Source organism: Triticum aestivum, chromosome 1D (genome assembly GCF_018294505.1).
Source record: "Triticum aestivum cultivar Chinese Spring chromosome 1D, IWGSC CS RefSeq v2.1, whole genome shotgun sequence".
In the NCBI taxonomy this organism is placed as follows: domain Eukaryota; kingdom Viridiplantae; phylum Streptophyta; class Magnoliopsida; order Poales; family Poaceae; genus Triticum; species Triticum aestivum.
In genome coordinates this window covers 357,167,442-357,178,886 of record NC_057796.1, presented here as the reverse complement: position 1 = coordinate 357,178,886, position 11,445 = coordinate 357,167,442, and positions in this window count along the sequence as shown.

Below are 11,445 nucleotides of genomic sequence, written 5' to 3'. Positions count from 1 at the left end.
GTTGAGGAAGGAATTAGGGGACAGATCATGGAGATCGATCCCATAATAATACATGATGCCGCAAACGAATGGGTGGAGGGGAAACCCTAGCCCGCGGACAAAGTGAGGGAGGAATACAACCCTCTCATGGGGTTCCGGAGTAGGGACGATCTGTCCCCCCGTCGTGAGACGATGGCTAATTTTCTTGGCCAGATACCCGGCCTCCCGAAGCTTTTTGATATCCTTCTCCCGGACGGTAGAGGCCATCCACTTGCCTCCTACTCCAGATCCGGACATTTTCGGAAGGCCTTTTGTGGGTAGAGAAGATGAACGCTTGGGTGCTGGAGCTTGGGCGGAGGGGAATGAATCGAGAAGTGGAGAGCGTGGGTGCGAAAGGGAGTCCTTATCCCCTTATAAAGGCAGCAGGGATTCTGCGCCTCCCCACTTGCCTAGTAAAACCACTTATTCCCCAAGCACCGTAATTGATGGCGCGATTGGGTTACCCACACCCGTATTGATGAGAATCCCGTGATAAGGGGACACGATCTCTGCTTCGACAAGACATGCCAAGGAAACCGCCTCACGATATGTGCAGTGGATGGTTGTGAAAAACGGTTCGAATAATGACCGGGCCGTGGTGTGATGTCATGCTGCAAAATGCGTCAGCAGATTAGATTTGTGGGAATATAAGGAGCAGGATCTGCCCAAGAATGACCTGTGGTGGTACGGAAGGCACGGACTCCGCAAGCGTCCCGCGCCCTCTGAGAAAGAAACTCCTCAACCATCACATTATTCTCTCTACGGTGGTATGTGGAATTTGTTTTGCGGAGCCGGACACTATCCTTGTGTTCAAAATCTTCTATGGAGTATTCGGAGGAGGAACCCGCCTTGCAATGCCAAAGACAATCTGCGCGCCGGACTCATCGTCATTGAAGCCTAGTTCAGGGGCTACTGAGGGAGTCCTGGATTAGGGGGTCCTCGGACAGCCGAACTATATCCTTCGGCCGGATTGTTGGACTATGAAGATACAAGATTGAAGACTTCGTCCCGTGTCCGGATGGGACTCTCCTTGGCGTGGAAGGCAAGCTTGGCGATACGGATATGTAGATCTCCTCCCTTGTAACCGACTCTGTGTAACCCTAGCCCCCTCCAGTGTCTATATAAACCGGAGGGATTAGTCCGTAGGACAACAACAATCATACCATAGGCTAGCTTCTAGGGTTTAGCCTCTACGATCTCGTGGTAGATCAACTCTTGTAATACTCATATCATCAAGATCAATCAAGCAGGAAGTAGGGTATTACCTCCATCGAGAGGGTCCGAACCTGGGTAAACATTGTGTCCCCCCGCCTCATGTTACCATCCGCCTTAGACGCACAGTTCGGGACCCCCTACCTGAGATCTGCCGGTTTTGACACCGACACCAGCATCCTTGTTAGCACGGGATTAGCTGAGTCTTCGGGAAGGGGAGCCGACACCTAATCCGTTCCACCTTCTTTATCCAGCCCTGAAAAAGGATGATTCGGTCAGTATTTTGCCACTGGGTATCTGATTATGAGGTATTCAGCAAACGGATACTCTTACCGGGGTATCCGGATGATTAAAGTCTAGGCCGACATCTTCGGTGGTGTCCGGCCATTGCCTTCGTTTCCCGAAGAATAATCTCCACATTCCTTCATGCGTAGTGCCGAAGAAGTGCTGAAGTGTCCGCGGCCCTTCTGGATTGAACTCCCACAGGCGGAGAGGCCGTCGCTGGCACGACAGGGTCTGACGAACTAGGATTACTTGAACAACGTTGATGATATTGATGTCCCTCTCAAAGAGGCTTCGGATGCGACTTTGCAGAGTTCGCACCTCGTCCGTTGATCCCCAGTCCAACCCCTTATTGATCCACGATGCAAGCTGAATTGGGGGGCTGGATCGAAATGCAGGCACAGCTGCCCACTTGGAGCCGCGGGGCTTGGTGATATAGAACCACCCCTGCTGCCATAAATCAGAAGATTTGGCGAAGGATCCTTTCAGCCAAACAGCGCTGGCAAGCTTGCTCACAATAGCACCACCGCACTCACTTTGCTCCCCCTCTATCATTTGCAGCTTCACATCGAAGGTCTTGAGACACAAGCCAAAGTGCGGAGGAGTTCGGAGGAAGGCTTCGCACGTGACGATAAACGCCGAGATAAGAAGAATAGAGTCTGGGGCCAGATCGTGAAAATCTAGCCCGTAATAGAACATGAGCCCTCGGACGAAGGGGTTAAGTGCAAAGCCTACCCCGCGGAGGAAGTGGGACACGAACACGACCCTCTCGCCAGATCTATGGGTGGGAATAATCTGTCCCTCAGCAGGAAGCCGATGAAGGATTTCCGCGGCCAGATACCTCGCCGCCCGAAGCTTTGCAATGTCTCCCTTCGTGACAGAGGAAGCCACCCACCGGCCTTGACGGCTAGATCTGGACATGATTGGAGTTTGTGGCGATTGAAACCCGGGTGTTGGAACTCGAGGTAGCAAGGGTTGAGGAGGTAGCAAGCATGAAAGGAAAAGACGGGTCTGTACCCCTATATAAAGGCCACGAATATCGAACGTCTCCTCCTGGGCCTCAAAACTTACTTATTCCCAAGGAGTTGTGCCCACACGGCGGTTGGGTTACCCACGTCCGGGCTGATAAGAATCCCTTAAAAAAGGAAGACACGATCCCCGCTTGGATAAGACATGCCAATAAAACCACGTCTCGAGACGTGGGGCGACGGGCTAGCTAACGGTTCGAAAATAATGACCGAGCAGGCGTAATGTCATATTACCAACAAGTTGTCAGCGGATTGGACTCGTGAAATATTATATCCTCTGCAATTGTGTATACAGGTCCGGATACAATCATTATATCTGAAGACTATCTTGGAGTTCGGAAAGGAGAACCCGCCTTGCAATGTCGAAGACAATCTGCGCGTCGGACTCCTCGTCATTGAAGACAGGTTCAGGGGCTACTGAGGGAGTCCTGGACTAAGGGGTCCTCGGGCGTCCGGGCTGTTATCCATGGGCCGGACTGGTGGGCTGTGAAGACATGAAGGCCAAAGACTCTACCCGTGTCCGGATTGGACTCTCCTTGGCGTGGAAGGCAAGCTTGGTGACCGACTATGAAGATTCCTTCCTATGTAACCGACTCTATGTAACCCTAGATCCCCCCGGTGTCTATATAAACCAGAGGGTATAGTCCGGAAAGGATATACTCATTACCATGGTCATACAGGCTAGACTTCTAGGGTTTAGCCATTACGATCTCGTGGTAGATCAACTCTTGTAACACTCATATTCATCAAGATCAATCAAGCAGGAAGTAGGGTATTACCTCCATAGAGAGGGCCTGAACCTGGGTAAACATCGTGTCCCCTGTCTCCTGTAACCATCGATCCTAGACGCACAGTTCGGGACCCCCTACCCGAGATCCGCCAGTTTTGACACCGACATACACGTCAACTTATTTTTTTAGGGGACGTGTCAACTTAGTAGGCCCACAAGTGTGTGGCAGAGAACTTATAGCCCATTTGCAATTTGTAAGAACGTACAACCCATTTTTTAATTCTAATGGAATTTACTACAACCCATTTACCGTTTGTTAAATGTACAGCCCATTTTCTAGCTAGGACAATGATTAATAATTTCAACCAACCGTTCAAGACAGAATTCAATAAAATTCCCACATTTTGATGGGATCCGAAATATTTTTATCCCGAAATTTCTAGTCAGATTAAATATAAATTTGTATTACATAAAAATCTAATGAAACATTGCGCGCGCAACAATTAAAAATTAAGATTTTCAAAATCCATAAATAAATTTTTTATAAACTAATTTCGTGCTTGGTGCATTTTTTATAGTTACTGCCTAGTTTTTATAATTACATCCCATTTATTATTTTTTAAAGCCCATTTTCCTGTTAAGCCTAATGCATCCCTCCTAGGAAAGATTTGCAGCCCAGTGGGGCGGAGAATAACAAGTTGACCTTGCCTGGATATTCCTCAAAAAACGTATAGCTGGGCTAGCCATTTTCATCTTGAAAAAAATTAATATCTGGGCTGGATATCTGTCGTGGGCCAGACGGGCCACAACCTGCCCAGTTAATACCCTGCTCACCTCTGAACAACAACGAAAACATCGCCAAGAAAAACTCTGCAGTGCTCACGCCTCAAAAACACAAATACTGCTCGAGCTGCTTGGTCCCAGCTGTCGGCCGCACCTTGTGCAATTCTCTCGTTTATATTGACTACGTAGGTTGACAATGGTGTGGGACCGTGATGTCAGGAAACCAGGAGGAAGCAAAAAAAATATAGTTGTACATAATAAGGAGGCACTTGCGTACGTACGGCTATGGCCCTAGTGGGTCCCTACTGTCATCCAGTCAAAATAAAGTCATCTCCTGAATCCTCATGTTCATTGACCATGTTAACAATGCTCGGCGCCACGGCGAGCGCAACAACTCGAAGGACGACGGAGAGGGCCTCGCGGGCCCTACGGATGGTCTAATACAGCGCCCGCTGCTCATTCAGGAAGCCAGGATCATCGGACACCTATGAGCACCTTTGAGAGACTGAGACGGCATGAAACGGTAAGGCCGCGCTTGGGAGCTCTAGTTTATTTCACACATGTATTAAGATACAAGTGTAATTTACTCGTCGTCGGAAGCAACGCCTAAAATACAGGCGTAATGAAACCGAGGGCCCGAGGTCTGTAAGTAAAACCGGCGGGTTACGCGTGTAATTTGAGAGACCGGTGTATATTTTACTAGTCGAAATCGACCAACCAAGCACTTCGCCCGAGACCATCTGCTTTTATTTACAAGCGTCAGTTTTACAAGCAGTTTTGGTTGGAAAACGATGATCCAATCACGGCCTAAGATGATGAGTTGGTCGGAAGATCATATGGTTTCACGTCTAACCTACCCGACTTGTCGTATAGGCTATGAATGAAGCATAAGACAATGAACTTCTTAAGCACGGAAACAACAAAAGAGGATGATCTTCCTAACAAGCAAATCACTGGCATTAGATCGACATGCAAAACAATACGAAGCATTATTCTCAGGAGGCATGGTGAACAGCTCGTGATGCCGCATGCCACAACATTCCAAGCTCAACTTTGCAATCAAACACAAGGCCTGGCATTACATAGACAATATTCAGAACAAACTTTTAAAATATCTTACATAAGTCAACATTCATGTGACTATGCATCTCAGTAGAGTAAATATTTACTTCTGAACTGAACACAGGAATAGGAAAAATGATCGACGTTGCTCACAGCAAAGGGCGTCCCACTCAAAAATATCAAATGCATGTCTTCTGGATAACATCAATGAGCAAAAATTGACAAGGTTTTCCAATTCCAATATATTAAACTAATGTCAACTTTGACAAGCTTTTCCCATTCAAAATATGTAATGCCTATGATTGTGGAACGGGCAGGGTTTGTCATCAGTTTGTCATCTGATAGTCCGATGGCTCAAGGTGACGACGAATGATTGGAGAACCATTCGATGTATTGTGCATGATGTGAATTATTATGGAGGACACGAACCATATGAACATTTTGTGCAGTTCCACTAAAATCAAGCTGAGCACCCCTGTGGATTTCGTATTTATATGCTGCCAGAAAACAAAGACACATCAACACACACATGAATATTGACCCCAGTGTCAACCCACCAATTGGTGGACTAACAAACTGAAAGTACGGTAAACAGATTACCATACCCAGATGCCCCATCATTGTTGCTTAGAGTGACATTGATAGACTTGGAGTGCTGTCCTGGCTTCTTGGTACTTGTTTGGGCACTTGTTTGCCCAGTGTTCCTCCGAACCACAAGTAAAGCAGCCATCTCTCTTTTTGTCTTTCTTCTTACCCTTCTTAATGGCCGACGCTGGCAGCACCATTCAAACATATAGTCCAGTGGCTCAAGGTGACGATGAATGATTAGAGGACCATTCGATGTATTGTGCATGATGAAGTATTATGGAGGACACAAACCATCTGGACATTTTGTGCAGTTCCACTAAAATCATGCCGAGCATCCCTGTGGATATCGTATTTATATGCTGCAAGAAAACAAAGAGACAGCAGCACACACATGAATATTGGCCCCAGTGTCAACCTACCAATCGGTGGACTAACAAACTGAAAGTACGATAAACAGATTACCATACCCAGATGCCCCATCATTGTTGCTTAGAATGACATTGACAGATTTGGAGTCATGTCCTGGCTTCCTGTACTTGTTTGGGCACTTTTTGCCCAGTGCAGTCCACGTGTTGTAGAGTTTCCTATGCTCTCTACAGACTAGTCATGTCACCAGCGTCTACTAATACTCTATAAAGCTTCTCGGTCATTACTTGTGTAATGTAGTGCAAACAGTGACTGCTTCTTTCTGCAAAGTGGTAAGACCAACTGGACCCACTAATGCAGCAGTTTGCCTTAGACACATTGGCTCCTTTTGTGCAGTTCAACTAAAATCAAAGTCGGAATAAAACCGAGCTTTAATTTTGATATCCCTGTAAGCAACAAAAGGTATAAGGGAAACAATTACTGAGAAATAATGGTTGATGACTTGTACTCCCAGAAGAAAAACATCTACTGATCTACCTTATCTTAGTGGGAAACAAAGCAGGAGAGTAGCAATTCTCAATCAGTGTGATTCATTCATATTAACTGAGACATTATCTTAACAATGCCTTGTTTCAACATGTATAAAGAACGACAAAGCAGAAAAGTATCATTCCTAAAACAATGCGACTGATTCATTTTAACAGAGACATTATCTTAACAATACCTTGGTTAAACATGTAGAAAGAACTACAAAGCAGGATAGTACCATTTGTAAAACGCTGTAACTGATATATAATAACAGAGACATTATTTGAACAATACATTTCTTAAACATGTACTCCGGTCGATCCCTAACAGAAATGGTACTCCCGCCGATCCCTAACAAGTGTTGCAGCTTTGAACTAAGATTCAGTAGTTAATTCTGAGGAAAGTCGGTACTGACCTTTCAAGACCAAGATTAGAAACAACTCGTGAGGAAGACCTGAGAGAGATCTCAACACATATATGGAAATCTGGTCTCATTTTGTGCAGTTCCACCAAAATTAAGCGAAGCAAAATGTCGCAATAGCAACAAGTTGAATAGTTATCCCTGTTTTAACAGAGGCAAAAAAGGAATCAATTACTGGCCAAAAAGGAGGATGAAACATGCAGCCACAAAAATGGTAATCCCGCCAATCCCTAACAAGTGTTGCAGTTTTGAATTAAGATTCAGTAGTTAATTCTGAGAGTGGCATTGCTTAATTTCACCAGCGGCATTAGATTAACAAAAAGCATAAACAGTTCCAGGGGAGAGTGGGCGCAACAACATCATGTGCTTCAATCTACTTATAAAGGGGGTGATGCAGAGTTTATTGTAACAAAGCAACGATCATGTGGATGAAGGCAAGTACCAACCTATCATGACACACACAAGATCACGCACGAATCTGCCAACACGAATAGGAAATCCAATCTCGTTTTGTGCAGTTACTCTGAAATCAAGTAAAGTCGCCGGTGTGACATTTAAGTTTGCTATAGCAACAAGTTGAATAGATATCCCTGATTTAACAGAGGCAAAAAAGGAAACAATTACTGCCAATAAAGGAGGATGAAACATGCGGCCACAAAAAGAAGCATCTACCTTATCTTGATGGAAAACAAAGTATAGGACAGTAGCATTTCTAAAACGGTTGCATTGATTTATATTAACAGAGAAATTCTCTTAAAATAGTTTAGTAGTTAATTCTGAGAGTGGCATTGCTTAAAATACAATAGCTTCAATTCAACATTTATTTAAAACAGTTCCAATGCAAGTAGCACACCATCTCAAAACACACTGCACGATCATGTGGATGGGACATGGGACATGCCAGCACCATGTGCGTCCACACGTATAATGTCAGGACCCCGATTCCAAGTCACATCGATCTAGCCGGTAACACCTCATATCACTTTGCGGCCTCACGCACGGTATTCCCATGGGTGTTGCCTTACCATGGCCCGGGACCGTTTGCGCCTGTTGGCTCACGTATATGATAGTGGCGCTAGCATCCATATGACAGAGAACCCGGGCCGACATGACTAGTCGTGAACCCAAAGTGGCACTAACTTACGGGGACAGGCATACATGAATCAACATTGAGCATGTCTGTCAGCAGCGTGCGAATCCGGGCTGTAGCACTGGGCTAACAGGACTCCGGTGAACCGGGCTGTAGCAGGCTAGGTAGGACTCCGGATGTCACCGCGTGACATTTCCCCGAAGGGACAGACACAGGAATGAAGTGAATCACATGCCGGCCAGTCAAGTGTTCCGGAGCAGTAGTGCTGGGCTAGCAGGACTCCGGTGAACCGGGCTGTAGCGGACTACTATGGCTCATGGAAGCACAAGACTACATTTCCCCATAAGAGAGGCTACTAAGGATAAACAACTAGGTTGTCGGATCCCACACATACCAAGCATTTCAATCATACACATAATATGCTCGATATGTGTAAATACAACATGGCATCACAGCATAACTCTACGACTCAAGTATTTATTCATTAGGCTCCGAGGAGCCAAGATATTACAAACATGGGTCTCATGACCGAACATTCAGAGCATACTAGTCAAGCACATGCGGAAGCTTAACATGTCTGAGTACAGACATCTACAAATGAAAAAGGCTGACGTCGTAGCTGAGGTATCAAGCTAAACGTCGAAGTCCACACAGAACTAGTAGCGAGACTGACATCTCTCTGCAAAACATAAAATAGGCAAACATGAGTACAAATGTACCCAACAAGACTTACATCAGAACTAGCTACATATGCATCGGTATCAACAAAGGGGGTGGTGGAGTTTAACTGCAGCAAGCCAGCTTTGACTCATTAGCTATCCTAAACTATGACTGCAAGTAACTCTTTTGTGGTGGCGCACACGAGTCCACATATTCACCATATCAGTACACCACTATGGATCCGCTCCCGTCTCCCTACGAGAAGGCCATCCATAGCACTCACGCTTATCTTGCGAGTTTTAGAGTATCCACTTTCACTTGTCTATGAACTATTATAGGCAACCCAGAAGTCCTTTACCGTGGATGCGGCTATTCGAATAGATCATTTATAACCCTGCAGGGGTGTACTTCTTCACACATGTTTCCACCACTTAGCGTCTGCACATGACATGTGCTCGGCAGACTTCAAGCGAATGCCGACGTGGGTGTAGACCACGACTTGACTAACCACACAAGTGTCTAGTCCAGGTTTATCGCCTATTCGGGTTCCATCCGCGAGGAGATCCGGCCGGGGTTTCGCTCACAGCCCCAAACGATCTGTGCAGGGTTCCCGAGATACCAAACGGGCGCCCGGTACACCGTGCCACAGTGTATCTACCGCATCATAGCCCACCCCTAGGGTCAGCGCTACGCACGGCCTCCAACACATATCCTACAAACACCAGAAACTAGTTGCAACTCCTGGACAGAGGACAGGGGAGGTTAATAAGTCGAGCGGGGTCATATTTCAGGGCCCAACGTGTGGTAGTAGCTGTTCATGGATCACAAACACAGAACTCAGTTCCTGAGGACGGTTTCAATGAGACAACCCACCATGTACTCCTACATGGCCTCTCACTGCTACCTTTACCAAATCGTGTTCACACACTTAGCTCACACATAGTAGGACATGTTCATCACCATTCCAATTCATTCCCGATGAATCAGACCCGACTCAACTCTAAGCAGTAGCAGGCATGACAAACAAGCATGAATGAGTAGGCACATCAGGGCTCAAACAACTCCTACTCATGCTAGTGGGTTTCATCTATTTACTGTGGCAATGACAGGTCATGCAGAGGAAAAGGGGTTCAGCTACCACAACATGAAACAGTTGAATCGATGTTGTCCTAATGCAGTAAAAGAGAGCGGGAGCAAGAGAGTAGGATTGTATCAGAATGAACAAGGGGGTTTTGCTTGCCTGGCACTTCTGAAGATAGTAATAGCTCTTCATCGGTGTCATCGAACTCATCGTCGGAACCACGTTTACTGAGAGGGGACAATACCGGCAAACAAGGAAGAAACACAATCAATGCAATGCAACAATATGATGCATGCTCATGACATGGCAATATGCTGTTGATTGAACTAATGCAGCTAGCAACCATATTAAATGAAGTTGGTTTGAACCCTAGGTTCAAATTTAAACCCCATATGTTAATATTCAAATGCCATTCTCTTAGTTTGTCCTAAGCAGTGATGTTAACTTGCTCAAACATGCATGGATATGGCATAAACATATTCTTCATATTTTTCTAATCATTTTTCATATATAAATTATTTCATTCTGAGCTACGGTTGAATTTCTATGATTTTTCTAAGTTTAAAGCATTTTCTGGAATTTCCTGAATTATTTCGAATTAGAATAAATCCAGAAAAGGATTTACTGCGTCAGTCTTGCGTCAGTGTGACATCAGCGGTCAACTGAGCCGGTCCAGGTCAAACTGACCAGTAGGGCCCATTGGTCAGTGTCACAAGCTGGCCTGGGTCACTAACGGGTGGGGTCGGTCAGGGCCCACGTCAGCCAGGTCAACGCTGACGCGTGGGGCCACGGTGATTAGTTAAAACTAACATGAATTTAAACTATGGTTAACTAAGGGCGTGGGCCCATGTGTCAGTGGGTCAGGGGGTAATTAAGTTGGTAATTAGTCCCTAATGGCGGTGCCATGTCATCACCACCGGCGTGTGAACACCGGCAACCAAATCCGCGGCGGAGGGCATCGGGATTTTGCTACAGGGTCCGGTTTGGCACGCGGGGAGCATCTACGGGGAGCTGGCGGAGTGGCGCACCCAGTGTTGGAGGCGGCTGGAGCTGGGGTGGCCGGAGACGACGACGGCGACGAGCCGAGCGGCGGCCGGAGCTCGGGCGTCGGTGGTTTTGCTGCTGCGGCGTGCTAGCGGGTGAATGGATGCACTAGCGAGGCGCTACGAGGTGCGGTGAGTGTGTTAGGCACCCGCGCGTGACCAAATGGTCACCGGAGTGACGCCGGCGTCGAGCTCGCGCGGCGGCGTGCTACGGTGAGCAAGGGGGCGGTGTCTACAACGAGCAAACGGAGCAGAGAAGAGGGAGTTCGACGTATGGGCTCACAGCGGTTGCAGCAGGCATCGAAGCGGGCTCGGGGAAGGGCTGGAGCGGTCGAGGCGGCGAGGGGGATCTTCGGCGACCGAGGAGGAAGAAGGGGTCGGGGACGACGCTGCAGGGCGCTTCCGCTCGCGTGTCTTGGAGGAAAAGTCGACGACGTCGTGACGGAGCTCAAGGACACGTTGGTGAGGCGAGGGGAGCACGATGGCCGCGGCAACGTCGATCGGCCGCGACGGCAGCGCTCGGTGGAGAGAACACAGCAGGGGAAGAGTGTCC